Source organism: Lutra lutra, chromosome 9 (genome assembly GCF_902655055.1).
Source record: "Lutra lutra chromosome 9, mLutLut1.2, whole genome shotgun sequence".
Classification (NCBI taxonomy): domain Eukaryota; kingdom Metazoa; phylum Chordata; class Mammalia; order Carnivora; family Mustelidae; genus Lutra; species Lutra lutra.
In genome coordinates this window covers 42,961,200-42,989,001 of record NC_062286.1, presented here as the reverse complement: position 1 = coordinate 42,989,001, position 27,802 = coordinate 42,961,200, and the positions used below count along the sequence as shown (strand labels likewise).

The 27,802-nt window shown below is 35.2% G+C and overlaps 1 long non-coding RNA gene across 1 annotated transcript; it reads right to left on the bottom strand.

Moving 5' to 3' along the window:
* Nucleotides 1–9,317: 9,317 nt before the first annotated feature.
* LOC125109106 (uncharacterized) lies at nucleotides 9,318–27,572 on the bottom strand. The gene is made up of 3 exons (XR_007130115.1): nucleotides 27,497–27,572; nucleotides 10,007–10,502; nucleotides 9,318–9,782 (listed from the first exon to the last, which is right to left on the bottom strand). It is a non-coding gene; the product is annotated as an uncharacterized LOC125109106 (long non-coding RNA).
* Between the last annotated feature and the right edge of the window lie 230 nt (nucleotides 27,573–27,802).

Below are 27,802 nucleotides of genomic sequence, written 5' to 3'. Positions count from 1 at the left end.
GATAATTGCCAATGAAGGAATTAAATGGTTCACTAAGTACCGAATTCAGCATCTCAATACCACAGAGAACAATTCTTGCTAATTGAAATGTGATGCATTGACTGCTTGACAATACAAAGATATTCTTCTTTTTTCCTACAAATGTGTACTGGTGAATGTGCCTAAATGTTACACTTCTTTCACTTTAGAATTATCAAAGAATTAACATTGAACTATTTAAAATTCTTTCTACACTTGTAGGTGAATTAAGTATATAATTATAAATGTGAGTGTGTGTATGATACATGCATATGTACATGTATAATGTGTATGTCTAGGTCTACTCATACCTACATATAAATATTTGTATACATACATATTTACATAATTGTGTGCGTATCCGTGCCCACATATATATTTATGGACTTACGGATAATGGAGGAAATCAAATGAGTAAGAATATATAGGAAATAAGACAACCTTGGTCTCATTTCCACGATGGTGCCCACTGTACTGGCCATAAACCTCAGTAAGCTTCACCTACCCTAAGTACCCCTCAGGGGGTGCTCCGTCCTGTGGAGTGCCTTTTATGAAATGTTCTAAGAACCACCTGGTACCTGGACCTGGTTTGTAAAGATAGTTTCTGCAGAAAAAGGTGTAGATCCTGGTCTCCAGAAGCACCTTTTTCAAAATTTTCTAGACCCTTCTCAGGTAGCTGGGACCAGTACAGAACAGTGGTGCCATTTGGGCAGGGTAATCTGAGCCTAGATCTAGACCCATGTGATGCTATCTCTCCGTTTCTCCATTTCAGACCACTCTACAACCCTCTATTCCATGTCTGTAGTAAACCATATGCCTCAAGGAGCATTGGATTTATTCCTGTGTGGTCTTCCTAGGAGGGTGGCTTGGTGAGCTGATCATATCCACTGACAGGAATGATATCCTTCCTAGGATCAGAGGGCTACCAGCATGGTGCAATGATGCCCACTTTCATAGACTCTCTGCTAGGAAGCTGGACAGGGATTTAATCCAACCATGTGTCCAGGGACACTTGGGTGGCTCAGTAGGTTAAGTGTCTGGCTCTTGATTTCAGCTCAGGTCATGATGTCATGAGATTGAGCCCCAAATCGGGTTCTGCACAGGGCATGGAGCCTGCTTAAGAGTCTTTCTCTTCCTTTACCCCTTCTGCCCCCACGCTCAGGTGCGCTCTCTCTCTCTTTCTCTCCCCCTCTCAAAACACACACATACACACACACACACACACACACACACACATATCTCCATCCATGTGTCCATGGGCTTTACACGTTCCCATTTTCTGGCCCCCTATGTTCTCCCTGAGGCAAAAGTTGAGTTTCTTCAGTGGTCAGCTGTACAAAGGAGAGCAGTAATTTCACAGTGGCCATATTTAGCAGATACAGCAAAGTGATAGCAAAATAGCTTTTTGTTTGTTTGTTTGTTTGTTTTTTAGGAATTTTGTAGAATTGTGTGTGAAAAAAGTATTGATTTAGGACCAAAGAGGGGGAAAAAACACCAATTTCTGAAAAGAAACCCAGTTCTATAAGGACATAGAAATTAAATGTGTCAACTTAGTTTGTAGTCCTAGGTTAATGGGGTCAGAGATAATATGAATTATATAATTTAGAGCAAGGGGCAAGACAAAGATCTAAAAAACAAAGGAAGGTGGAAGGCTGATCATGGGGTGATCTTCCTTAATATATAACAACCTGCAGGATGGTAAAGTAAGAAAGTAGAAGAAACTAACATTTAAAAGTAACATTTTAAGAGGAACTCAGTTTAATACCTCTGTTTCTAGTTATTTTCCTGTTAGAATCTGTCAACACCTTAAGGATGCAGTGAGGATTTGTTTCTCCATATATGTATTTTGGGGGAAATGTTCGAAATGGCAGCCAGGACCTATACGCTTTGATCTGTGCCCAAATCTAATTTTATGAGAAACCCAATCTAAAGGCATCTCCTGTCCCATCTCCATGTACTTCTTATAAAGCTTAACCAGTGGATCTTGGTGAAATTTAAAAACAAAACAAAACAGCATTCTTCCAATTTCCCTCATGCTCTTCACTCAGTTTATTATTATTTTTCACCAAAACAAAAGGTTTCTTTGAAAGATATTTATGAATAATTAAAATCTTGAGATGATAAGGCAGGTAATGGACAGACAGGAAATCAGCACTCTTTCTGCAGACTCTTCCTGAGTCTTTCGAGAACTTATCTGATTTCCCTCTGTAGGGTATCTTCTGGAGTAATGATTATTCCCCCACCAGCCCACGTGTGCATTATGAAAACTCTCTCCATGCTCCTCCACACGGCCTTTATTTTCAGCCCCGAACCTGGGGAGCAGGTGGCAAGGGGAACACTTATGTAACTGAATTCCTGAGATGTGCAGTTATGGTGTTAGTCTATTGGACTCCCTCTTCCTGGGGCTAATCCACTGCCATTTGAACAAGTAGTTACAGAATTGCACTTGTGCATAAAGATGGATAAGAGTGACTTCAATGACCTGATTCATTTTCCAGTGAGAAGCTTAAGAAAATACCCAACATTTCTACTCTGGCTTCCAACCCCATAACTGGTTGATATAATAGGGTCAGTGCCTTGTTTAGATTTCTTTTCTGGAATGAATTTATTTGCTAAGAATTCAATAGACTGCAATCTGTCTCCTCTGATTTTATTCAGCCAAAAAGAAGAAAATGAAGTAAGTGTTTTTAAACAGATGGTAAAATAAAAGATGTTGATCTTAGAGACCGAATATAGATTCCGTGACCTCATAGAGCTCAGTAGCAAACATGATACAATGTAGCATGAAGGAAACTTTTAAAAAGTATAGTTTCTCACAAATGTGTAAATGTAGGTATATCAGCATATATCTTTATAGAGTTATAGAGAAATTTATTTTGTCATTCTCATTTTACATTAGAGTTACCCCGAAGGAGATCTTTCTCTCTCTCTCTTTCTTTCTCCGTCCCCCTCTCTCCCCTCTCATATGTACACACACACTTCACACACACACACACACACACACATATACAAATTTCCAAAATGGAAACTGCTTGCTAATGAGTAATGCAGAGGGAGGATACCATCGACTTCTACAACTTTTCTAAACTTAAAACCTGCATTTTTAATCCCACTTCAGTAAACCAGGTAATTCAAACTCAAGTGCATTTGCTTCATTATTTTCTCACTTAAAGCAATCACAACATGCATTCACTATTTCCATTCATGAAATGTTCTTACCATAGTCTTTGTCTCTGTCTCCTTCCCTTTCTCCCTGTCTCCCCTTTTATCTAGTATTAAAGTCTAACAAATACCGAATTTCACTCGACTCTGTCATTAATTTATCCCCTACCTTAAATCAGACTTTTGTCTGCCACCTATCCTGCCTACTAAGTGACTTCTGTGGTGGCCTCCTTCACTGCTAGTTCATTAATTTATCCTAAATATTCTTATTTGAAAATACTCAGAGGAACAAAAACAAACATAGAAATGATCTTAGGGGGCGCCTGGGTGGCTCAGTGGGTTAAAGCCTCTGCTTTCAGCTCAGGTCATGATCCCAGGGTCCTGGGATCGAGCCCCGCATAGGGCTCTCAGCTCAGCAGGGACCTGCTTTCTCTCTCTGCCTGCCTCTCTGCCTACCTGTGATCTCTGTCAAATAAATAAATAAAATCTGGGGAAAAAAAAAAAAAAAGAAATGATCTTAGCCCATAGAAGTGATCTTAGTCAGTCTTACAACAGAGGTACTTTATAGATCAAGGTCCAGACCAACAACTCTGGGACAAAATTTTGTCACAATGTTAGAGGAATGGTATATTCTATATGTACCCTCTGTCTTGTTCTCTTGAGATCTTTGTTCATGTAATTCAGTCTCCATGCTGTGAGAAAGCCCAAGAGAAGCCACATGCTGATACTCCATTTGGCCTCCTTAGTTAGGGAGGCTGGTGAGTGAGGAGATGATTCCATTCCATCAGGCTGGTGAGTGAGGAGATGATTCTAGTCTTGGACAGTCTCTAACAGCAACCACATTAGAGGCCCCAGTAAGCCTCCAGAATGATGAGAAATAATAATAGTGACAATAACAAAAATCATAATAACTGATGTTATTTTACATTTGTAAGTTAATTTACCTTAAGCCTCTGTATATGTCTATACTTACGTCAAACTTGTTAACTATGTTCAGATTTTGTTTCCTTCCTTCCCAAACATCTCTTATTGTACCATATGTTCTGTAACACTGTCAAAGTTTAGCCTCCCTAACTGTGAGTGAGTCCCTGAGGACATTTCCAAAGAGGAAGTGGAAACTACTAGCAAAGCCTCTTTTACATAGAAGAGGACATGTACTAGTCCTCTGTGTGAATAGGAGGATTACATGTAATACATACATATACTTATACAGCTTTCTCACAAGTGCATGAACTTGGAGAAGTTCTTCAACAGATTATCATAATCATCTTTTCTTTCAGGAATGAAGTATCAGTTGAGGCAGAGGTTTCTGACAGGCTTTTCAAAGGAAGTCACGAATGACTCAGACAGTTTCCATAGGGTAAAAAAAATGACCGGCCAAGATGTTAATCTTCAACAAATTCTATTCTCAATCCTTTCTCTCTGTGTCTCTCTCTTTCTCAGCTGAAAAGCCAGTCTAAGATATTGATACCAATAAATACATCAATTAGGATGGAAATTTCTTAGGACCAACATGCTGGTTAAATACCCTCCTAAGTTAATATAATGTATTTATAGGAATGAATTGGTTGCTAATCTGTTTCTAGTTCTATAATATTTACTCAAGAAGTACTAAAGAAATAATATATTCCGATTCGGAAGAATCAAGGGCACTGTCTGTTGATGTTAGACAATAGTGTTGAGTGTTGGAAACACTGAGATCATCTTAAAAGATTTATAAACAAGGGTTTAAGAGGCTTAAATCTAGTGTCATGCATTAGTGGGTTTCCTCTTTGCTCTGGCATATACTTGTCATGTTACAGGTAGCTGGATCTATTTTCATTTAAATACAGATGTGAAATGACAGTAGAATGTATTTATGTGCTTAGTTTGCTGCCATACATTAGAATTTAGAAGAATTTAGGGTAAAATTAATTATGGCTAATTTCAAGGTGATTCAGGTTTACCAAGTTGTATATGGGTTTTATTTGTGGCACTCAAGGTCCGCTATAATCTGGCTCCACTCCAGCTTCCAGAATATACCCACCATTATTTACGGTCTACCTCCCATACTTGTGTACTTGAACAAACCACCTTCCCACCCCCACTTTGTTCAGTCCTTCTTGTGGCCTTCCTCGCTCATGCCATTCTTCCTATAAGGAAGGGTTTTTGTTTTTTATGGCTTTTTCTTCTTTGCTTCTTCGTTTTTTGCTTTTTCCTCCCCCCTTACTCCATTAGATTAAAATTTACCCAGATTTAAAGGCACAAGTTCAGTGATCTTACTAAGGTTGATTTATGATAATATTTCCCATGAGAATCCCACTCTGCTCATCACTTGTTTCTCTGAACATTTGCTATATAATACACACCAGTCTTTAAGCAGGCAGGTACTGTATTTTCACTGCTCCACTGGGGTTTTGTGTTCTACACTGAAACTTATATGTTCTTTAATTTTATTAGTCTCTCCACTTTATGCATATTATGAAACCTTTGATTAAAGAGCACTGCTTAAAAATCTCCTCTACTACTTAGAAGAGTACAAAGTGTTTAAGAGTAAAAGTAACTGTTTATCCTCGATTGCCATCTAAATATCTTTCTAAGAAAGCTTAATTCTTCATACAGTCTAAAGAAAATATTTGTCATCTGATTTGGGACATTATCCCTAATGCAGAATAAGGAGAGAAGCAAGTAGAAGGAAAAAAAAAGAATCTGAGGAGCCTGATGATGACATGGGCTTTGCTCTTTTTTTTTTTTAAGATCTTATTTATTTGACAGAAAGAGAGATCACAGGTAGGCAGTGATGCATGCAGAGAGAGAGAGAGGGGGAAGCAGACTCCCCTCTGAGGAGAGACCCCGATGCGGGGCTCAATCCTAGGACCCTGAGACCATGACCTGAGCTGAAGGCAGAGGCTTAACCCACTAAGCCACCCAGGCACCCTGGTCTTTTTAAATAAATCTTTTCTATAAACTGTTCAATAAAAACTGAACTCTTTAAAAAAAAATAAGACAGGGGCACCTGGGTGGCTCAGTTGTTAACCATCTGCCTTTTGCTCAGGTCATGCTCTCAAGGTCCTGGGATTGAGCCCCTTCTCAGCAGAAAGCCTGCTTCTCCCTCTTCCACTGCCCCTGCTCATATTCCCTCTTGCTGTCTCTCTGTCAAATAAATAAATAAAAAGTCCAAAAAAAATTTTTAAAGAAATTTGAGGGTATTTGAATATTTTGGGATGTTTACTGCAGTGGGAAAGAAAATGCAATTATTTTCTCTAGGAATAAGCCTGTGGTAATTTCTAGGCACCCAAACTTACACACACAAACACACACACGTATGTATGTATGTATATATATGGGTCTGTGTGTGTATATATTTGCATATATATATGTATATATATAATTTCAATAAACTTGAAAGAATTTTAGAGTGATTTTAGATTTACATAAAATTACAAATATTGCACCCCACACCTAGATCTCCTTATTAACAGCTTCCTTCACTATGTACATTTGTCATAATTAATTAACCTATATTGACACATAACTATCAATATAACTTATCACTGTTGATGCTGACTTTGGTTATCTGCTGAAGCAGTGTTTGTAAGTTTCTGCCCCTGCAAAGTTACTCCCTGCCCCCCACGGCCCCCATTTTCATACTGTGCCCCTTGGAAGGAAGCCACTATATCCAGTCCATACTTGCAGGGTATCAACATAAATTATTTGGAATTCTTCTGCACAGGAAATTTGTCCATTGTCCCCTATTTATTGATCTCATCATGTATTTATTAGTATCAGTAATGTCTTGTGGATATTTATGTTATATCTTGGACTGTAGTTCAATATTATGTTTTTTTTTTCCCCTGCATTCTTTGTTTTCTAATTTTCACTTTGATCATTGGGAGATCCTCCTGTTTTCCTCTGTATCCTTCTGCCATACTAGATCATTTGGTTTTTTGAGTACTTCTTTAACTCTCCAGCACTCATCCTGCATATTCAGACTCATCCTGCGTATTCCCTTACCCAGCCCTAGAATCACTCATTTCTCCTCGAAGTGTCCAATTTTAAGCTCTTCAAAATTGTATAATGACTGGGTAGATGTACCAATTTATCCCACTTCTGAAAGGAAGTATTTATATTTTTTGAGAATTTAGACCCTCTAAATCCCCCAACCCTCCATTAACTATTACTCTTGCTGCAATTTAGAATAATAATTTTAAAAAAACCTGTGAATTTACATGCATTTACTTTATTCCCCGCCTTTTCATTCTTAACAATATCATCTTCTATCTTTATTTATTTATTTTTTTCTTTTATGGTGCCTCCTTTTTCTTATGAAATAAAAATGGAGAGAAAGTGCTTTGAAGTCTTTGTATTAATGGTATCACTAGCACTAGCTCTACTTTGCTCAAGTGTTCTGTCAGAGGTATTGGCATAGTGCTGCATTTTTTATACTCTAGAAATGCAAATGGTTTGGTTTCAGGCATATTACATTTGCTTTTCAAATAGGTGTCTTCTATTCAAATAGAATTGAGCTAGAGTATATTAGAAATCTAAGAATTACAGACAATCCTCTTTCTACCATTTTAATATTAAACACAATCATGGCAAGCAGTGTACCTAGAATGTCATCTAAATTTTTCTCCCAGCTTGAAAAAATATTGTTAACACTACACTGCAATTTCCTACAATGCTATGTCAATGGCAACCTGATTTCCTTTCCATGCCTACCAAATGAATCCACCTCATTTTACCTTACAATAGGATACAAGGAGAACATTAGTTGTTTAAAATTCAAACATAAATGTAAGGTCACAGTTTATACAAATTTACAAATCTCCTTTGTGTGAACAATTTGTGTTTTATCAGAGTATTTATCAGACCTGTCAACTACTAGGAGAAATGTGTTAGAAGTGGGTGATTCCTTTCTCCCCACCACTAGAAAGTGAAAGCAAAGAAAAGCAAGGGCACAAAAAGTCTAGAATTGAACTAGAATTCCTGAAGTATTTGAGACTTGGCCATCTTCTCTTCTGGAAGGAAGTATTTGAAGGAAGTAGTCATCCTAACCTTATTATACCTTTCAGAAATTGAAACCTAGTAATTGCAAATGGAGTGGCTTCACTTCATTTCTCTGAAGTATACCAAAACTGAGACTAAAGGAAAGAGAACTTCACTCTCGAGTAAAGATATGAGAGAGTTAGAGTCACAAGGACTACAGGATAAAGCAACATAAAGAGGCAACTCACATGCGGTTGAGTACCAACCAGGTCTGTGTCCTCCCCGCCCTACATGGATAACAAATTTCTCATTTTTAGAAATACTGTTTCCTTTGCTAGACTGTAAATTTCTCAAATATATTTAAAGACTCAATGTTAACATAGCAAAATTAATGTATTGAATGTTTGATACAGGTTTTTATGAACTGATAAATTATTTTGAGATTTTTCCATATGTATTATCCATTTAAATACACGTATTGACCTACAAAAATTCCCTATCGGAATAGCTTATATCAGAAATGTATCCTTTCATGACCTTTTCTGATAGTCATTTTTGATGGAAATAATATAAGAAAAACTAGTTGTTTTTTCTCTCTTGTTACAACATATTTTGAACTTATCATGTGGATTTCCCTGAGTACCCATGCCTCAAATATCACTTCACTCTGCTTATTTCCTCATAGAGCTCGCTCATCATTCTCTGAAATCATCTAATTTGTTTACTTACTTACATTTTTATTATCTGACACACTTCATTAAGTCTTTAATTGGTCCTTTGATCATAAATGTTACTCCAATATCTAGAATAATGCATTATATATTAGGCATCCAATAAAAAAAAAAGTGAATGAATTTGTGAATTAAGAAAAGAACCTAGAGAGAAAGCAAACACTGCCAGAGACTGTGCCTCTGCAAAAGTAAGAAGCAGTTGCTGAGGAAAAAGAATACAATCATTGAATTGGATGCACTCCCACTGCACTATTTAAGAGCTACAGGACCTAAGAGGGAGTCAATTAATTCAAAAAGCAAATATTAACTAAATGCTTCTTTGGTGACCTAACTTTAGCCAGACATTTAAAATTAAGAAGTAGAAACCCATGTCTTACCTTCAATGAATTAAAAAATCTAAGCAGAAGAAAGAAAAGTCAAGAGGTTTATTATGAAAAAGTATAATAAGCACTGTGTTAACCACAGAGTATTGTGAGAGCAAAAATTTCTGAAAAATGGGATGAAGATTGGATGAAAGTGTTCTCAAAAGGAATCATTGAAGTATTAATTCCAGCTTGACATCATTCATTAATACTTGCAAGTCCACAGTTGTCATCTCTTCAAACTTGTCTTATCCCTGTATTCTTTATTTTCACTTCCAGACCTCATTTCAAACATACACTGGATCCTTCTTCTATAATCGTCATGCCTTGTATTTTCTTTCCTATATTGTCAATCACCACCCCTCTCACTGTTGCATTCTGAATAACTTGATATGATCTTCTAGTTCACTAGTTCTTTCTACTCTGTGTGAAATCTGCTATCCCAATCCACTTCCAAATATGATTTTTACGGTTTTTAATTTTGGTTATTGAATGCTCAAAATCTAGATTTGCTTTGTTTTTTTCAAATCAACTTTCCCAGCTTTTTTTTTTTTTTTAAGATTTTATTTATTTATTTGACAGACAGAGATCACAAGTAGGCAGAGAGGCAGGCAGAGAGAGAGGGAGGAAGCAGGCTCTTTGCCGAGCAGAGAGCACAATGCGAGCAGAGAGCACAATGCGGGGCTCGATCCCAGGACCCTGAGACCATGACCTGAGCCAAAGGCAGAGGCTTTAACCCACTGAGCCACCCAGGTGCCTCTCAACTTTCCCAGCTTTTTATAATATCCTGTTTCCTCACAATAAATCCCAGCTTGTCATTAGTGCTTTATGCATGGTAAGCACAGTTGCTTTAAAATTTATGTTAATTCTAACATGTGCTTTTTATGTCGGTCTATTTATACAGATTCTCATTCATAAGCCTTCATGCCATTTACCGTAAGCCTGGTAAACATTGATACTTGGTGGTCACTGAACTTGTTAAAAAATTCCAAAGGTAATCATTTGACTCTACCTCAAAACACATTGCAGAGCTTATACATCACTGCCAACACAAGCTGCTTATATATAGGGTCACATTTGTATGACAGGCTCATTTGACACCCCAGTTTCTCAGCGAGGCTCCCTCCCCCATTTCATGTTCTCTTTCCATTTTTATTTTCCTTCTTGGCTTAACATGTCCTCCAAAGTATTTTTGAGTTGATGTAAAAGGGTATATTGCTGATTTTCTCTTTCTCCCGAGGATTTTTTTTTCTTTTATTTTCTATAAGGGAAGTGGAGAAGAGAGGAGAGAAGAACAGAGACCCTTAGTGATGAATGAAAGACCCTCATATAGAGCTGGTGAAAAATGTGGTTTACCCTAGTTTGAGTAAACTATCTGAACCAATTGAGAAAAATAGCAAATATTAAAAAAAAAAAATTAGAAACAAGAACCTGACATTCAATAAATCATTATCTACCATCATTTCCTAAATGTTGTATTTATTACAAATAATTGCATCTTCCCTCTAAAAAAAGACAATCATCATTACAAGCTCAGGTTTATCTTCTAAAAAAATAAGTAATTATATTAGGAAAATAAATGCATCTCTTTTGTTCTATTTCAGTTAATTGCCAAACTACTTTAAAAAAAAAATTTCTGGGAAGTTTTCCAATTAAAACCCATAATGAATATAAAATATTAAAAAAACACAATTTTTATGCCACCTCTATTGAAGAGAAATAAAAAATAGATATTTTCAAAGTAGAAAATTCTTCAGAGATAATTAATCCCGTCCCTAATTTTTACCCATTTACCTCTAAGAAATCAAATCTGATCTTACACAAAGAACACTGTACTATATTCGAATGAGTTTGTGTCCCTTTGTTAACAAATTTAAAAATGTTTTATGTAGATGTCCCTGATTCTATAGATCTGAAAGAGAAAGATGGTCAAAATACTACAGACAAAAAGGAATGCCTTAATTTGGAACAAAAGTGGAATTGCAAGTAGATATATACTTCCTTTAAAAATTCAACTTCTTATCTGTGACTATCTGGAAAGATATGTAGAGGACTGACTGTGAGTCCGTATCAGAGATCAAGGCAGAAAGAGTGAAGGGTCAATTTGCAAGTTAGACCATGAGAATACTCTAGTGAGTGGCGGTATGAGTAAAAACTTTTGACATCGTGAACCATGAGTCTTTAAAGCTAGACCCATGTCTTATTAATCTTCTACTCCTCATCCCTAGCAGAGTGCCAGACACATGGTAAACAAACAAACAAAAACAAAAAGAAAACTAAGTGGATGTTCACCGATCCCCTGGATGATTGAAAGAAGGGATTAATGCACATTTAATTAGCACATTGTAAGCTGTAATAGGCAACCAATATAACTTTTTCATTTGTACCTTACTGGAATATTATTATGAATATATTTTATTTGTTTTGTCTTGTTGTTTAAACAGGAAGAAGCAGATGAGAATGTTCTAAAGTGCTCTTTCTTTTATTGGGAAAAGCTATAGAATTTCCATGTGAGATTTCATGCCCTTCATCTGAGGAGGGTTGAAATGCCATAACACCACCCTTGTGAGAAGTCTATCTTTATACTTGGGAAAAGTGGAGAATCCAGTCCATCTGCAAGAGATAATGCCCCACCTAGTCCAAGACTGGTATTCCACTAGTAGAGAAGATAGACATAGCAGGGGAATTTTGGAGCCAACTTAACTTTTTAGAGGTGGGGGGAAAATCAGTTTGGAAGGGAATGAAATGCCAATGACTATACTAGAAGTCAATGAAAAGAAGTTGCCTCAATTTTAATTCTAAGACTATTGAAGAGGAGTTAGAGTGCAATATTTTTAAATAAAAATATATGTAATCACAGGAAACAGCTTCAATGACTAATAATCAAAGTTAAGTCTCTGATATAGTTTTCTCTTCCCCACACCAATTTCACAACCTCATCAGATAAATCATAGTTTATAGTAAAGTTGGCAAATAACAGAACACCCTGGGAGATTAAGAGGAGATTAGCTTTGCCTTTTTATTAAGTAGCTAGAGGCAAACAGAAGTCATAAAAATGTTTCAATAAGTGACTGGCTTAACAGATCCTATTGCAGCAGCATCAAATACGGCCTCCCTCCACCCACACACACCCCTACGCTAATAGTGTACAATACAATCTCATTTCTGTTCACCTTTTAATACAAAGCCAAGATTAGAAAACCTTGCCTATGAAAACCTTTCCTGAAACTTCTCTTTATAGGTGGGAAAATTTTCTATAAGATGGATCTGAAAATATGTGCTTGTATATTTTCAAAGATAATGCTTTTGGCATTGTATCTAAGAAAACTTCACTTAACCCAGTATCACAAAGATTTTTTACGTAACTTCTATAATTTTGAGTTTTACATTCAGGTTTGTGATCCATTTTAAGTTAATTTTTGTATATGGTACAAGGTATGGACTGAGGTTGATTTTATTACAGATGGATACCACTTTATTAAAAAGACTACCCTTTTTCTACTGAATTATGGCACTCATGTTGGAATCAGTTATATATGTGGTGCCCTTTTTCTGGACTCTTTAAGCATTAATCTATTTGTCTATCTTAGGAATGCCATATTATCTTGATTATTGTATAGCTTTATAGCAAGTCCTGAAATCAGACAGTGTTAATCATCCACCTGGTGTTTTTTTTCCAGAGTTGCTTTGGCAATCCTGTGATTGGTTCTTTCTAATTACATATACATTTTAGAATCAGTTTTTAAAATTCTACTACAGTGTGTGTGTGTATATATATATTATATACATACATAAGAAGTTCAAGTTCTACCCAATATATATAATGTATATTATGTAATTTTATATATTTATTTTATATCATTTATATATTTTTATAAATATTTTATGTATTTTGTAAATGTTTATAATATATATTCACATATATAATGTATAATATAAACATGTAGTTCTATAAAATACATGTAACATGTATTTTATGTTATATATAATGAATTATGTGTTATGTGTAATGAACATACATTATATTATACATACTGTGCATATATAGCTTGTTGGACAATGGTAGATTCCAAAAAATGTGCTTGTTGTATCAAAGGATAAACATATAAAGAATTTTCTTCCACATTTCCCAAGTTTCCCTTTTATAGGGGTTGAATGATTTTATACTTCTACTTGCATAGGATATATTTTATTATAAAATTTTGCTATTGGTTAACAAAGTGCACCATTTCAAAATTTATGTATGTATATATACACACACATATGTACACATATATATACATATATTTACACTTTTATGGTCTAGTATGGTCTAATGTGAAATAGATATTTTTTCCTATCCTATTTGAGACAACTTGATTAACACATTTTTCTGCCTGTTGTTGTCTCTACTTTAGCAATGTTATCTGGATTTTTTTTTAAGTTTTTATTTGAATTCCTATTACCATATTCTGTAATATTAGTTTCAGGTGTAAAATATAGTGATTCGACACTTCCATACAACACCCAGGGCTCATCACAAGTGCCCTCCATTTTAATCCCCATTACCTATTTCATCCATCCTCCCACCTACCTCCCTTCTGGTAACCATCAGATTGTTTTCTCTAGGTAAGAGTCTGTTTCTTGATTTGCCTCTCTTTGTTTGGCTTCTTAAATTCCTTTTAAGGAATTTGCTCCTTTGTTTGGTTTCTTAAATTCCACATATGAGTGAAATCATATGGTATTTGTCTTTCTCTGACTGGCTTACTTTGCTTAGCATCATACTCTCTATTTAAACACAAATCATTTCATTATTTTATCATGGTCTGTCCTTTCTAAAATAATTTCTGACATTTCCACTATTTTGAAACCAGATTTATAATACTTATTTAAATGTCTGTATTAGCTGATCTTACTTAGCCTTATATTTGGCACTTACTCTTAGTGTAAGTATACTTCTTTAAATCATACTTTCAAATACAGCTGTGATAATAAATTTCAATATCAGCCTTCTTGGTTCTATAGCCTATGTTTCATTACCAATCCCATTTACTTTATTGGTGTCTCCTCTAGTTTCTTCAAGTTGTTTTACTGACATTTTTTTCCAGAAAGTTCTCTGTATGTTTATGTGTCATTAGAGTCATTCTTTTGTTTTTGTCCCGAATGGAGATTTTTTTTCAAAGAATCCAGCATGAAAAAATGTACCATTACTTTATTTCCAGGATCAACTTAAATTCTACCTGATTTTTATATTAATTTGATAATTTCACTAGAATTCACTTGTTGCTTGACTAAATTCATATGGACCAATCTGCTCTAGAAATCCTCTGTATTAAGCACTAATAAATGCTCTTTTAGCAGCAAACATCTGCTTGGCTTTAGGACCCCAGAATTTGTATATACCTCACATTTTCAAAAATTTTATCCTATTTATTTATTTGAGAAAGAAAGCATGAGTGAAGGTACAAAGGGAGAGGAGAAGCAGACTCCCCACTGAGCAAAGAGGCCAACGACCAGACCACACAGGGCTCAATCTCAGGACCCAGAGATCATGACCTGAGTCAAAGGCAGATGGTTAACTGACTGAGCCACCCATGCGCCCTGCATTGCTTTTCCTATATCATTGCAAAGCCTTCCTAATTGAATTTGCCTTGCTTGGATTTTCAGAGATTTGCTGTTTGCATTAACATTTTATCTCCATAAAAAAATCTTAGATAACAGATACGTGGTATTGGACAAATCACTTAAGAAATACTTTCATTCTCAGGTAAAATTGGAGTATTTGGCATCAGTATGTGTGTTTATATGAGTGTCTGTTATATGGTTGATACACATAATGTGCTTAATACATTGAAGAATTTATTTTTTAAGATTTTATTTATTAGAGAGTGAGCAAGAGAGAGCACATAAGCAGGGTGGAGGGAGAGGGAGAAGCATACTCCCCACACAGCAGGGAGCCCAACGCCAACTCAGTCCCAAGAACCTGAGATCACGACCCAAGCTTAAGACAGACACTCAACTGACCAAGCCATTCAGGTGCCCCAATTCAAATATTTTAAATGTTTAATTTATTATTTCTCTTGTAAAGAAACTTGCTGTTTTTTATTTTTAGTTATTCTAAAATTTACCTTTAATAATTGATTGCATTTTAATGGCTGTATATATCCCCAATAACTGTAATTTCACCCCTCCTCCTAACATCTACAGGACCCCTATATGACTCAAAAAGAATTTCGAGCTATCCTCAGCATGTTAAGATAGGATATGTGAAGTAAGATGACTACTCTTAGACTTTGAAAAATGACATTCAACTGAAAATGTAGATCTGTGTTGTCTTGGACTAACAAACATCCCTGTCTGTGTCCAAAACTGTAGACTTCCTCCCTGTGACATTTGGACATAATAGATATCATCATCCCAACGTTGAGCCCAGACCTCTCCCTCTTTCTCTTGTGTTTGACATGAAGTGTTTAAAGACTTCTCATCAAAGATGTGGACCCTTAATAACACAAAAATAGAATTTGTTAAATCTGAGCACGGATTCCCAACCATACTGTGCTTAACATCAGTATTTCACCCACTAAGGAAATACAAATACAAAAATTGGTAAATCTTTTGCCTCAAAAAATGTGCTGGAGGACATTAAGAACTGATTAGTCCCAGAAGAGAGAAACTGTATTCTTTTTTTTCCACCTGAACTACATGATTTTATTGATTCTATTTGATTGATGTATGTTTGATCTATAGAATTATAGTACTTTCAGGTATACAACATAGCAGTTCAGTATTTGCATATTTTTGCTAAATGACCATCACAATAATTCTAGTTAACAACCATAACTATACATAGTTACAAAATTTAATTTTTAATTTTTAAATTTTTTTTATTTAAATTCAATTTAGTTAACATATACTGTATTACTAGTTTCAGGGGTAGAATTTAGTGATTCATCAGTTGCATATAGCACCCAGCGCTCATTACATCAAGTGCCCTTCTTAATGCCCATCACCTAGTTTCCTCATTCCCCCCACCCACTTCCCCTCTAGCAACCCTGAGGTTGTTTCCCAGAGTTAAAAGTATTTATTTATTTGACAGACAGAGATCACAAGTAGGCAGAGAGGCAGTCAGAGAGAGGGGGAAGCAGGCTCCCTGATGAGCAGAGAGTCCAATGTGGGCCTGATCCCAGGACCCTGAGATCATGACCTGAGCCGAAGGCAGAGGCTTTAACCCACTGAGCCACCCAGGTGTCCCCTTCTATGTATTATTCTTAATCATGAAATTTGGTAGGTCTCTCTGCTAAAGCTTGGTGGGGAGGCTCCCTGTTATATAGTCCATCTCTGTGTGCATATGCGTGTGTGTGTGTGTGTGTGTGTGTGTGTGTGTGTGTGTGTGTGTGTGTGTTTTAGTGCCAACTCCTTTTGTCCATTGAATTTTTGCTACTAGTAGGAAAGGGGTAGGTCAGCTCTCCTTACTACTCACATCATGACTTACTGTTGTTATCACCCAACAGTGTTTTTGGCCTCAGGTTCAGTGATCCTACATGTAGAAGAAACATAGCCCCATACTTTAGGGGGCATTTTATTTTTGTGTCAGAGAAGAGGCATATCTATAGCTATATCCAAATCTGTATCTCTAGCTCTATCTATCTATCTGTCTACATATATAACAATTTAAAGTGTAGAAAAAGGGAATTGGGCTACATTTAATGTCCAGAATTAATTTTCCCTTTATCTCCTCTGAGAAATGTGTGCTTCATTCTTATTTTATGCTGATTCTTTCCTAGTGGGGCATTTGGCTCTATTTATCTCACTTAGTTCTCTATAGTCAGCTTCTCTGTATATTTTGTAATTTGGCTATCTTTTTCCTCTTCGGCACTGATGGTTCTATAAAACATTGGATTTAGCACAAACCCAATTAAAACCAGTGTAATTAGCTATGATTCTTTATGTTCTGTACAAATTGCACTTGTCTTTGTATGAAAAAGTCACTGCATAAATTCTCTTAAGCCTTCATCATTTCAGGGCATGCACTTTCTGTGTCTGCTGGAATGTTTGGTACTAATATTTTCAGTCTTTCTCAGATTCCTTTTGTTTGTAAAAAATCCATGACTCAATGCAGTGTTTCTTGGCCACAGAGAGCAAAGAATCTGCTTTGTAATGAAAACACAGCCCTTTGTGAAAGGGTTCAAGAGAATGCTTTTTACAGCAAATGAATAAATAACCTGTGAAAGTCTTCACAATTGAACATTATTAAGTTAAGCAGGCTTATTAAGATTCATAAAGCAATTAGAAGCATTAGGCTGAATTCTCTTGTCATTTTCTTGTGCCTGTCCTCATATTAAAGTCAATGGGAACTGTATGCTTTTGGCCGTGGGCAAAATGTGGCCCATTTTGAATAAGAATAGCATCTGCAATTATACTAGCTGAGATAAAAATTAAAAGGTCCATCAATTCTTGTGCTTCAGAGCATAAGATTATAACCAGATGGTGCCAGAAAGTTTCTGCTGGGCATGAGGACTCACTAATGGACAGGTGCATTACAACAGTCATCTTTTGGCCTCCCTCCTCATAATGTCTCACACACACACAGACGTGCCAAATATAGGACATCAAAACAAGTGGGACATTTGCATTTTACCAGGACAAAAATCCCTCCATGGCCTAACAATATTGAGACTTAGAGACCCTAACAGGTGTGGGAAATTCAATGAAAACATTTTAGAATTGCATCCAATTCAACTGCAACACAGTTTATCTTCTGCTTCTAACCTAGTTGTTTTTGTTTTTACATGCACCCTGGTAATTTACCTTAATCTACATCCACCTCTGGGCATAACAATATGATAAGATCCTTGCAAGGGGAAAGGAAGAACAACACATTAGAATTTTAAAACCTCTGTACCTAGAGGTGAAAAATCAATTAATTGATACGTATTCATTAAATATCCACTAGTTTCAGACACTGGGTTTGTGGAAAATGTAGGAGAAAAATAAGATACTGTATTTTATTTCAGGGAGCTGAAAATTCTTCTTTGGAGCTATGTGAGATTCGATGGCCTATAAATTTAACAGGAGTCCAGAAAATAAAATGTGGACTGAAGCAATTAGGAAATGCCATGATTGTGTACCTGAAATTGCGGAGAACTGCTGAGATGCCACGGGATTGTTATTTGCTCTTGCAAGTTATAGAGAACCTAAAACTAAAGTTATTTATTTTTACTTTTTAAAAGTTCAATAAAAATTTTCAGGGTATTGTTTTGTTGATCTCCCTCGTATGGTTATATATTCCATAATTTCATATCATAAAAGTAATGAAAAGTGTTGTTCGTATTAATTTTTCTTTAGACCTCAAACACCCTGGGGAGTACAGTTGACCCTTGAATAGTAGATTTGAACTGTGCAGGCCCACTAATACATGGATTTTTTTTTTTTTCAATAAATACACTACAGTACTGTACATGTGTTTTCTCTTCCTTATGATTTTCTTAATACCATTTTATTTTCTCTAGCTTACTTTATTGTAATAGTGCAGCATGTAATACATATAGCATACAAAAATGCATTAATCAACGCTTATGTAATCAGTAAGGCTTCCATTCAACGGTAGGCTATTACTGCTTAAGTTTTTGGGGATTCAAAAATTATGTGTGAATTTTTGACTACACGGGGCAGCAGTGGTCAGCATTCCCAATCCCCTTGTTGTTCAAAGGTCATCTCTAGGGACACCTAGGTGGCTTGGTCAGTTAAACATCTGCCTTCAGCTCAGGTCATGATCCCCAAGATCCTGGGATCAAGTCCCACATCAAGCCTGCTTCTCCCTCTGCCTGCTGTTCCCCTTCTTGTGCCCCCCCTTTCTTTTTCTGACAAATCCTTTTTTTTTTTTTTTTTTAAGATCATCTGTAATATACTGTACTTATACTGGGAGAGTTTAATCAAACTTCTTTGTATGGATGAGATTAGTATAATGCTGATTTGTTTTAATAAACATATTATTGGGCACCTAGGTGGCTCAGTTGATTAAGTGATCACCTTCAGCTCAGGTCATGATCCTGGAGTCCCAGGATCAAGTCCCACGTCAGGCTCCCTGGTCGGTAGAGAGTCTGCTTCTCCCTCTGATCCTCTCCCCTCTCATGCTCTCTCTCTCACTCTATCTCTCTCAATAAATAAAATCTTTAAAAATATATATAAATAAGTTATTTTCTGGAGAAAGCTAGTCATATATTCTTTTCTTTTCCCTGATAAAACATTAGAGCATATATTCCCAAGGCTCAGTGCAGAGTTTCATAATTTATTTCTTTAATGCAGTGACCTATTTTGCTATATTGGTAATCAAGGAATCTGCTCTAAGAATGTTGGTCTGTTTGGACAGATCATAGAAATTTAACATATATTGTGCAATTAAAAAAAAAAAAAAGGGAAAATATTTTTAGCCTGTAGAGACAACAGTTCAGGCTGAATGAAATAGACCTGGGATTGGGAGATGACTAATGGACCCTACCTTCATAGGATGTATATGACCAAAAGGTCACGCACATTTGGCATGAGTTGTGTACTTGGCTTCATGAGTGGTATAGTTATCACTCATATAAACAGTGTTCTTCTGCCTGTGATTTGGTAATCCAAAACTAGTATCAACAACAACCCCAAAAGAAATTTATATTTGGATTTGTCTGTTTTGAAGTAACTGAAAAACAACAGTGATGACAAAATAACCTTCTTGAAGTGACGGATTTCTATCTAGGATAGCTGTAATTAGTTGATTTTCCTTCCTTGTAATGGAATCTGCTTACTAGATTTCAACTTCTAATGTTACTCTTCCTCTTGGGGAAATACTATAAAAATTATCTTCTTATAAAACATAGTAGTTCCTCAAGTAGGTATAAACATGTTTGAATATCTCAGATTTCTTTAAACATTTCTACATCATGTTACCGTGCTGGCCAACTTTATCAGGACAAACACCCTTTTTGCCCCTATTAGGTAGGGATTATTTAATTTAGAAGAAAGAACTTCAGTTATTTTTTGACAACCATAAAACAAAATAACTAGAATAAAATAATTTGAAAATTATATTCTATCATAAAAGCAATGCAGTTTTTTATTAATGCAGTTTCTGTTTGGGTTTGCATATTAGCAAGTCATTTCATTCATTGTATTAGACTTCTAATGTCACAATACCCACAGATGTTTTTCACCTGAGACATCATAGGTCCTTTCACCCAATGCTACCATAATCAAAGCTGATTTTTAATTCAGATCTTTACATTATATTTCTGTAAAATTTGCCTTTTCCATTCCATGTTGGTATTACAGATTGTCAGGTTCATTTAAAATCTTTATTTAGCCATCTATCATGTAAGCTGTCACCTCTCAGCTTCATTTAACTTCAGGCCTTAAAAGGCAGGTTTCAATGTATTTTTTGTGTGTGTGTGATAAATTTATTTTGAAAAACAGATTGAAGTAGCTTCATAGCTCTTTACTGCATACCTCACTTCTAGATTTTCATAGCTTAACGTCACACTCTAATAATGATTTTCAGTTAGAGACAACTACATTTTCTTCAACTCACATTGTCAACCCCTTTAAAAAAAAAATGATGGTTAGGGGCACCTGGCTGGCTAGATCTGAGGAGAATGTAACTCTTGATCTCTGGGGTCCTGAGTTGGAGCCCCACATTGTATATAGAGATTATTTAAATAAATAAACAAAGTTTAAAGAAAAAATCAAGGCTTATACTTAACTCCTCCACTCATACTTTATGAAAACCAAGTTTTCATGTATTAGCTAGATAAGAGAGATCAAACATAATGAAATCGAGACAAAATTTGAGAAATGGAATTTATTCATAATCAGAAACACTTAAAAACATTTAAATATAAGGGATGCTCAAATAAACTGGAGTTACTGACATTTAATGATTCTATTTCTGTATTTTTTTATTTGTGTCAATTTGCGGAGCTCAAATGATATATTTATTAGTAGTATTTTGAGTAGAGTGCAGAGATGTTGTAACAGGATATACAGTATGCATATTATGTATGTGGTAACTTTAAGGTGATGAAAAAATCCTGGTGAAAGGCTTGGCAGAATCCATGTTTAACCCCAACAAAAAGCCTATTTTCTTGAATTCTTGAAGAACATTTTAAATAGAGGGAATAAAATGGACAAATGATGAAGCAAAATATCAGTTACTTGTGAATCTAAGTGAATTATTCTGTATAATCAAACTATTGAATATTTACTAAAAAATAAATTTTCTGTCTTTAGAGCTTTTCAGATATCTCACATTTAAAACAAACTAATAATCACTATTTTATTGAAATTAAATCTCAAAGCCTAGAATCATATAAATATGATCTTAAAACAAATTTTGGTATCATTTTTTTTTTTTTACATGTTTTCACTAAATCCATATTGGTCTTCTTGGCATAAATTTGGGGAAATTGTCTGAAATGTATTATTCCTGGGGAGAAGGTATCTGGAGTTTGGGGGTGAGAAATAGGTATTAATAGACCTGGAATCTATTCTCTTTCTTAATTAGGCATTAAAGGTAATGTCCCAGGCTTGATCAAATCTCACTATAAATACATTAATGACAGACTTCCTAGAAGAAAAGCTAATAATGTTTTAATCTAACAGGAGAGCTTATATCTAGGGAACGCTTTCAGCAGGGTATACCTGGGCTGTCTGGGACTATTTATAGTAAACAAACTTGAAGTAGAAGATGTAAAGACACTATAGAGGGAGACTGTTGAATTAGTTAGCACTAGATTTTCATTTGGAGTTGTTTGAAAAATACAGTTATGTCAAACTTGGTGGCAACTAAAGCACTTTGTTTCACTGATAGAAATTTCTGTGTATCCATAGGATGACTTAAAATCTGATTCTCTAAGTCTATAACTTTTATTCATTGGTACACCTTCTAATGATTATAGTAACAATGAGAAAAAGTCTGTTTTCTTTGTTGTGTGAAAGCTTTAAATGTAGTTAGAAGGTATTTCTTTAATTTTGCTTTGTACAAGCTAAGCATACAAATTTGTTCTTGCACAAGTTTGGTGTTGTTATTAAAACAGTGGAGGGTAAAATGGTGATGTGGGAAGACAAAAATTTGGATATAGACAAGCCTGCTTTTTAAAAAAATTTTTATATGATTGGTCTTAATCTCTCTCAGCCTCAGTTTACTTGCTATTTTATGAGGATTATGGCAGACAGTGTTGATTGTCTATCCAATAACAAGTTTTTATTCCCTTATAGCTAACACAAACAATTCCTCACAATAGAGGTCAAATATATTACAAATTCACTTTATTAGGCTTCCTTGTGTCTGTAGTTTGGCTATTGGACTCACTCATGGCCAGTTATATTGAGAGGGCTGTGTGGTAGAAGGCTTCTGGAAAAGATGATTCATGATAAACCAGGGTGGGGGCGGGGGAAAGAAAAGAAAAGAAAAAAAGAACTGTCTTTGTTCCCTGTGTGCTTTGGACAGTGTCTTGTGGGGGTTTGATGCTAAGTATTTCTGCAGCCATTATGTGAACAAAGGGAGATATTACTGATATTTTGAGGATGGGAAGTTGAAAATAACCCAGGAATACCTACGTCAAACATATTGTTAAGTGAACTTTTATACATTTTATTGCAAACCACTTTTAATAAGATACTTTATCACCTGCAGCCAAATATCCTAACCAGTAAAATAATTTATATGAAAAAGAGAATGTAAATTACACTGGTAACACAGTTGATATTGATTATTTAAAAATGATTTTAATCTATTTTATGTAATACAGGTTTAAATACAAATTAGAAAAATAGCCTATACAACTCATCTCATCATGACTTACATGAGATCTAAAATTAAATGATTAATTTGACTTTTAAAACAATATAATGTAATATTGGCTGATAATAGGCCATTTACCAGGAAAAAAAAAATCAAAAATATTCTGAATTAAATGAGAAAGGGAAGTGGTTAAGTGGTTGTATTTACATGAATTTAAGGAGAAGGACACATTCTCAAACAGTAAGAGTTTTGATTTAAAAAATGAGGAGATTAAATAGACAACTTGATAGATCAATCTATCAATCTTATGCTAAGTGTTTTTATCACACAAAAACACACAAAGAGAACAGGAGGAAATTTCATGGAAAAAAAAAAGAAAAGTAAGTATATAACTAGATACATCTACCTTTTTTTTTTTTTTAAGATTTTATTTATTTGTTTGACAGAGAGAGAGAGAGCACAAGTAGGCAGAGCAGCAGGCAGAGGGAGAGGGAGAAGCAGACTCTCCACTGAGCAGGGAGCCTGATGTGGGTCTTGATCCCAACCTTGGGATCATGACCTGAGCTGAAGGCAGATGCTTAACTGACTGAGCCACCCAGGTACCCTGATAAATCTATGTTTAATAATTACTGCAAGGCGCTTTTTCTGTTCTTTTTTGTTTTTTTAAATTAACAATATCTAGGGGCGCCTGGGTGGCTCAGTGGGTTAAAGCCTCTGCCTACAGCTCGGGTCATGATCTCAGGGTCCTGGGATCGAGCCCCGTGCAGGGAGCCTGCTTCCTCCTCTCTCTGCCTGCCTCACTGCCTACTCGTGATCTCTCTGTCAAATAAATAAATAAAATCTTTAAAAAATAAAATAAAATAAAAGTAAAAAATTTTAAAAAAAATAATTAACAGTATCTAATTCTTCCTAAATAATGGCTATATATTTTCATATACTGTTATTTACAAATAAAGGTAATAAAGTGCATCATTTATTATTTATCATCATTTAATATACGATAGCAAATCATGCTATTTGTATTGAAAATGAAATATTTTTCTCTCTTTTTAAATATCTCATCCTACATTTTAGATACAAGCTCAAGATGCAATTAACAGTGATGCCTTTTACTCCATACCTTTGAAGTGGAAAATTAGAATATGGTTAGAGGCTCTGTGCTACACAACAACCTTTTTAATGCTCCAACTTGAACTATAGATCCTTAAGCAAGCAGAGTAAATGTGCTATTTGGGGGCCTCCAGCCCACTTCTAGGAAGATGATGGGCTAATCATTTCAGGGAAGATGTCAGAGTGTTTTCCCAGCAGATATTGATAACAACACAGCATAGCTGCAGATATAAATTCCTCCATTCTTCCAGCTATGAGTTGAGCCCTGAGTCCGTTTTACATCCTTCCTCAAGCCTTTTGAAATTTGGGCTTGACACATAAAGATTGGTCCACACTCCTATTAAGCTGGTAGAAATTATACAATTGGCTCAATAAAGGCAAGGACACTACCTCTCCTAAACATTAAGCCCCAACTTTCAAATATTGAAAGTTTGTAATTGTAAAGTTACTGATATTGGTAACTAAAATGCCTCCTTCTAGGATAAATAATTCACATATTCCTCATATCAGTGTCCCGCAAAATCAAATAAGAAAAAGTATGCTCCCATGAAAACTTCAGAAGTCTAAGTTCCCCATATTTGCATAAACCCCTCTAAGGGATTATTTATGAGCCCAGGAAAACCTTGAACTCAACTTTAAATTGGTTACTTAACCTGAATGTTTGTAAGTCTCTAATATGTATTTTTTCAGGGTAAGAAATGGTGCTTGCTAATTCTTTACCTCCTAAAGTTATATACATATAATAATTTCTTTCAATATATACCAGTTAATTGTGTTTGCATTGGAGAAAAGCTTAAAGACATTGGATTGTTTTATTTATTTATTTTTTAAAGTAATCTGTACACCCAAAGTGGGGCTCAAACTCACTGTCTCTAAATCAAGACTCCCATGCCCGACTGAGCCAGCCAGGCACCCCTGAATTGTTATAGTTTAGAATTAAATATTTTAATGTTGAATGTAACTTTGTGTCTAAGGATGAATTATATAGATTTTTAATAAGGTGAAATTTGTTGACTAATAACTAACATATATATTAGAAAGTATTTTTATATAGTCTTCCATGTCCTACCTTTCCAACCAAACATGGTTCACAGTGAAATTAGCCTTTGCTTCTTATTTTTGTTGACATATGATTTTGAAATGTACTTATTGACTGGTAGTGGAATAAATGAGTTAAGAGGTGCAAGTTGCAGAGGTTATTCCTTCAAACCATTAAATGCAAACCACGTATGCAGCTATAAAATCCTCTTTGATTACCCATAGAAAACATTGTTTATACTATATTTTACTCCTTTCTCTTTCTAGCTGATTTAAATCCAGTCCTCTTTCATATCATTTTCTATAGTAATTGATAGGTATTGAGCACTTTAAAAGTGCTTAATATATTTGTGCTGAATTGAATGAAGAATACCATAGAGTGGAATGGAGAATGATCCAAGAGGCAAGGGCTGTTCTCTGTTCCTGATTCTGCGTCTAAAAGAGTATATTTTTGTCTTATTTTTTGCTACTACTACTGTTTTGACTGGCTTTGCCTTAAAAAAAAAAAAATCTTGAACATAGGCTGGGTCTATAATCTAAGGATTTATGTTGGCTATTATTTTATTAAATATTACCTTTGTTCTGTCTGTTCTAATAAAAACTAGTGGAAATCCTAAAAGAGGAATTTTAAGAGTCTTGATATGTGTTCTCTAGGTCATTTAATTTATTTTTTTTAAAGATTTATTTATTTATTTTGAGACAGATAGTGAAACAAGAGAGCAAGGGGTTGGGGGGAGGTGCAGAGGGAGAGGGAGAGAAAATCTCAAGCAGACTCCCCACTGAGAACGGAGCCCAGCATGACGCTTGATCTCAGGACCCTAAGATCACAACCTGTGTCAAAAACAAGAGTTGGAAGCCCAACTGACTGAGCCATCAGGTGTGCCATTTAATTTACTTTTTGTTTGAAAATTACCATTTATTTTTTTTTTATTTTTATTTTTTTTAAAAGATTTGATTTATTTAACAGACAGAGATCATAAGTAGGCAGAGAGGCAGGCAGAGAAAGAGGGGGAAGCAGGCTCCCCACTGAGCAGAGAGTCCGATGTGGGGCTCGAGCCCAGGACCCTGAGATCATGACCTGAGCTGAAGGCAGAGGCTTAACCCACTGAGCCACCCAGGCGCCCCTACCATTTATTTTTAGATATTCATCTTCTAAGTTACTAATTTTGTTTGTTTGTTTCTAATATATTCATCATAAATTGTTGAGTAGAAGTGGGGTGGGGTTCAATGTGCTCCATCTTGATCATAGAATTCTTAATGATTCCATTTGTTATTCTATTTATTCTTTGCCATTATTCAAATGTTACTTTTCTCTTTTGGCAATTTTTTCATTTGCATTTGCAACTAAAACCTTGAGCATTGAAATCAGCCATCCTTATTTTATATTTTTGAACAATTCCTCACACTCAGCTTGGTGAGACATCAATAAATGGGTCAGTCTGAATCCATTCAAAACATCTGTTTAGTCAAAAATTCATTCCAAGATCAGTCTTCTGAAGAGAGGAATTCTACCCAGAAATTATCATGGTATCAGTTCACCATCTAACTTTTGTGATCCTGGTTAGGCACCCTGAAGTTGTGGGTAGGTTCATTGGTTTTCTTCTTAGATCTCTAATTCCAAACATTTCTGACACCTGCTCTTTCATAATATATATAACAGTTGTTTCTCATCTACAATAATTATCACTTCAAAATTCATTTTAAAAAAATCTTTCTTTTCTTTATATCTATTTAAATCTTCTGCAACTATTCCATTCATTCAGGGAAACTTTGCTACTATCTTTTTATGATTACCTCTCTATCTATAAACTCTCAAGAATTTTCTGGGTCAGACTCTCTCCATAGAAATCACTCCACTTATTTAAAAAACCAAAACAAGGGGCACCTGGTGGCACAATCAGGCAAGCTTCTGACTTTTGGTTTCAGCTCAGACCATGAACTTGGTGTTCTGGGATCAAGACTCACCAGACTCTGTGCTTTGTGTGGAGTCCGCTTGAAATTGTCTCTTCCTTTCACTCTGCCCCTCCCACTCATGCTCTTTTTCTAAAATACATATAAAACTTTAAAAATTTTTTAAAAATAAAAATAAAAAACAAAATAAACAACAAAACAACAAAATTAGTCTCTTAATTTTTGAGTCCTGTCTGAACCTCATTCATTATTCTAAAGCCCGTAATTGTGTATAGTGCATAAGATACCTTGCTTTTCATCAATCTTTAAAAATATGTAATTATATATTTAACATAAGTTATCTTTTGGTATTAATCCTGTGATTCTTTCCATGTATGTTTAGTTGGACTCTAATCAGCTCCTCTTGAGTATATCCCTGTCTTTTTAAATATACTGACCAGATTCATTCTTTGTTCTTTCCAATGCTAACACCATCTCCTGAGCCATTTATTTCTTATGCTCATTGGAAACATGTTTCAGTTTCTTCTGTTTGTTGCTTAACATTCTGTACTGTTCCCATGCCAACCTGAATTCCATTACCAAAACATTTCAAGTACAGAAGTACAGGCCTTCTCTACTGAGTATAGGTTTTGCTTTATTAATATATTGCTCATTGGATTGTGAAAATGTCATTCAAATTTTCCTTTACCTTGGTCAGTGCATGCTGAAATTCTTATTAAAAGTGCTTATTGTACATCCTACTT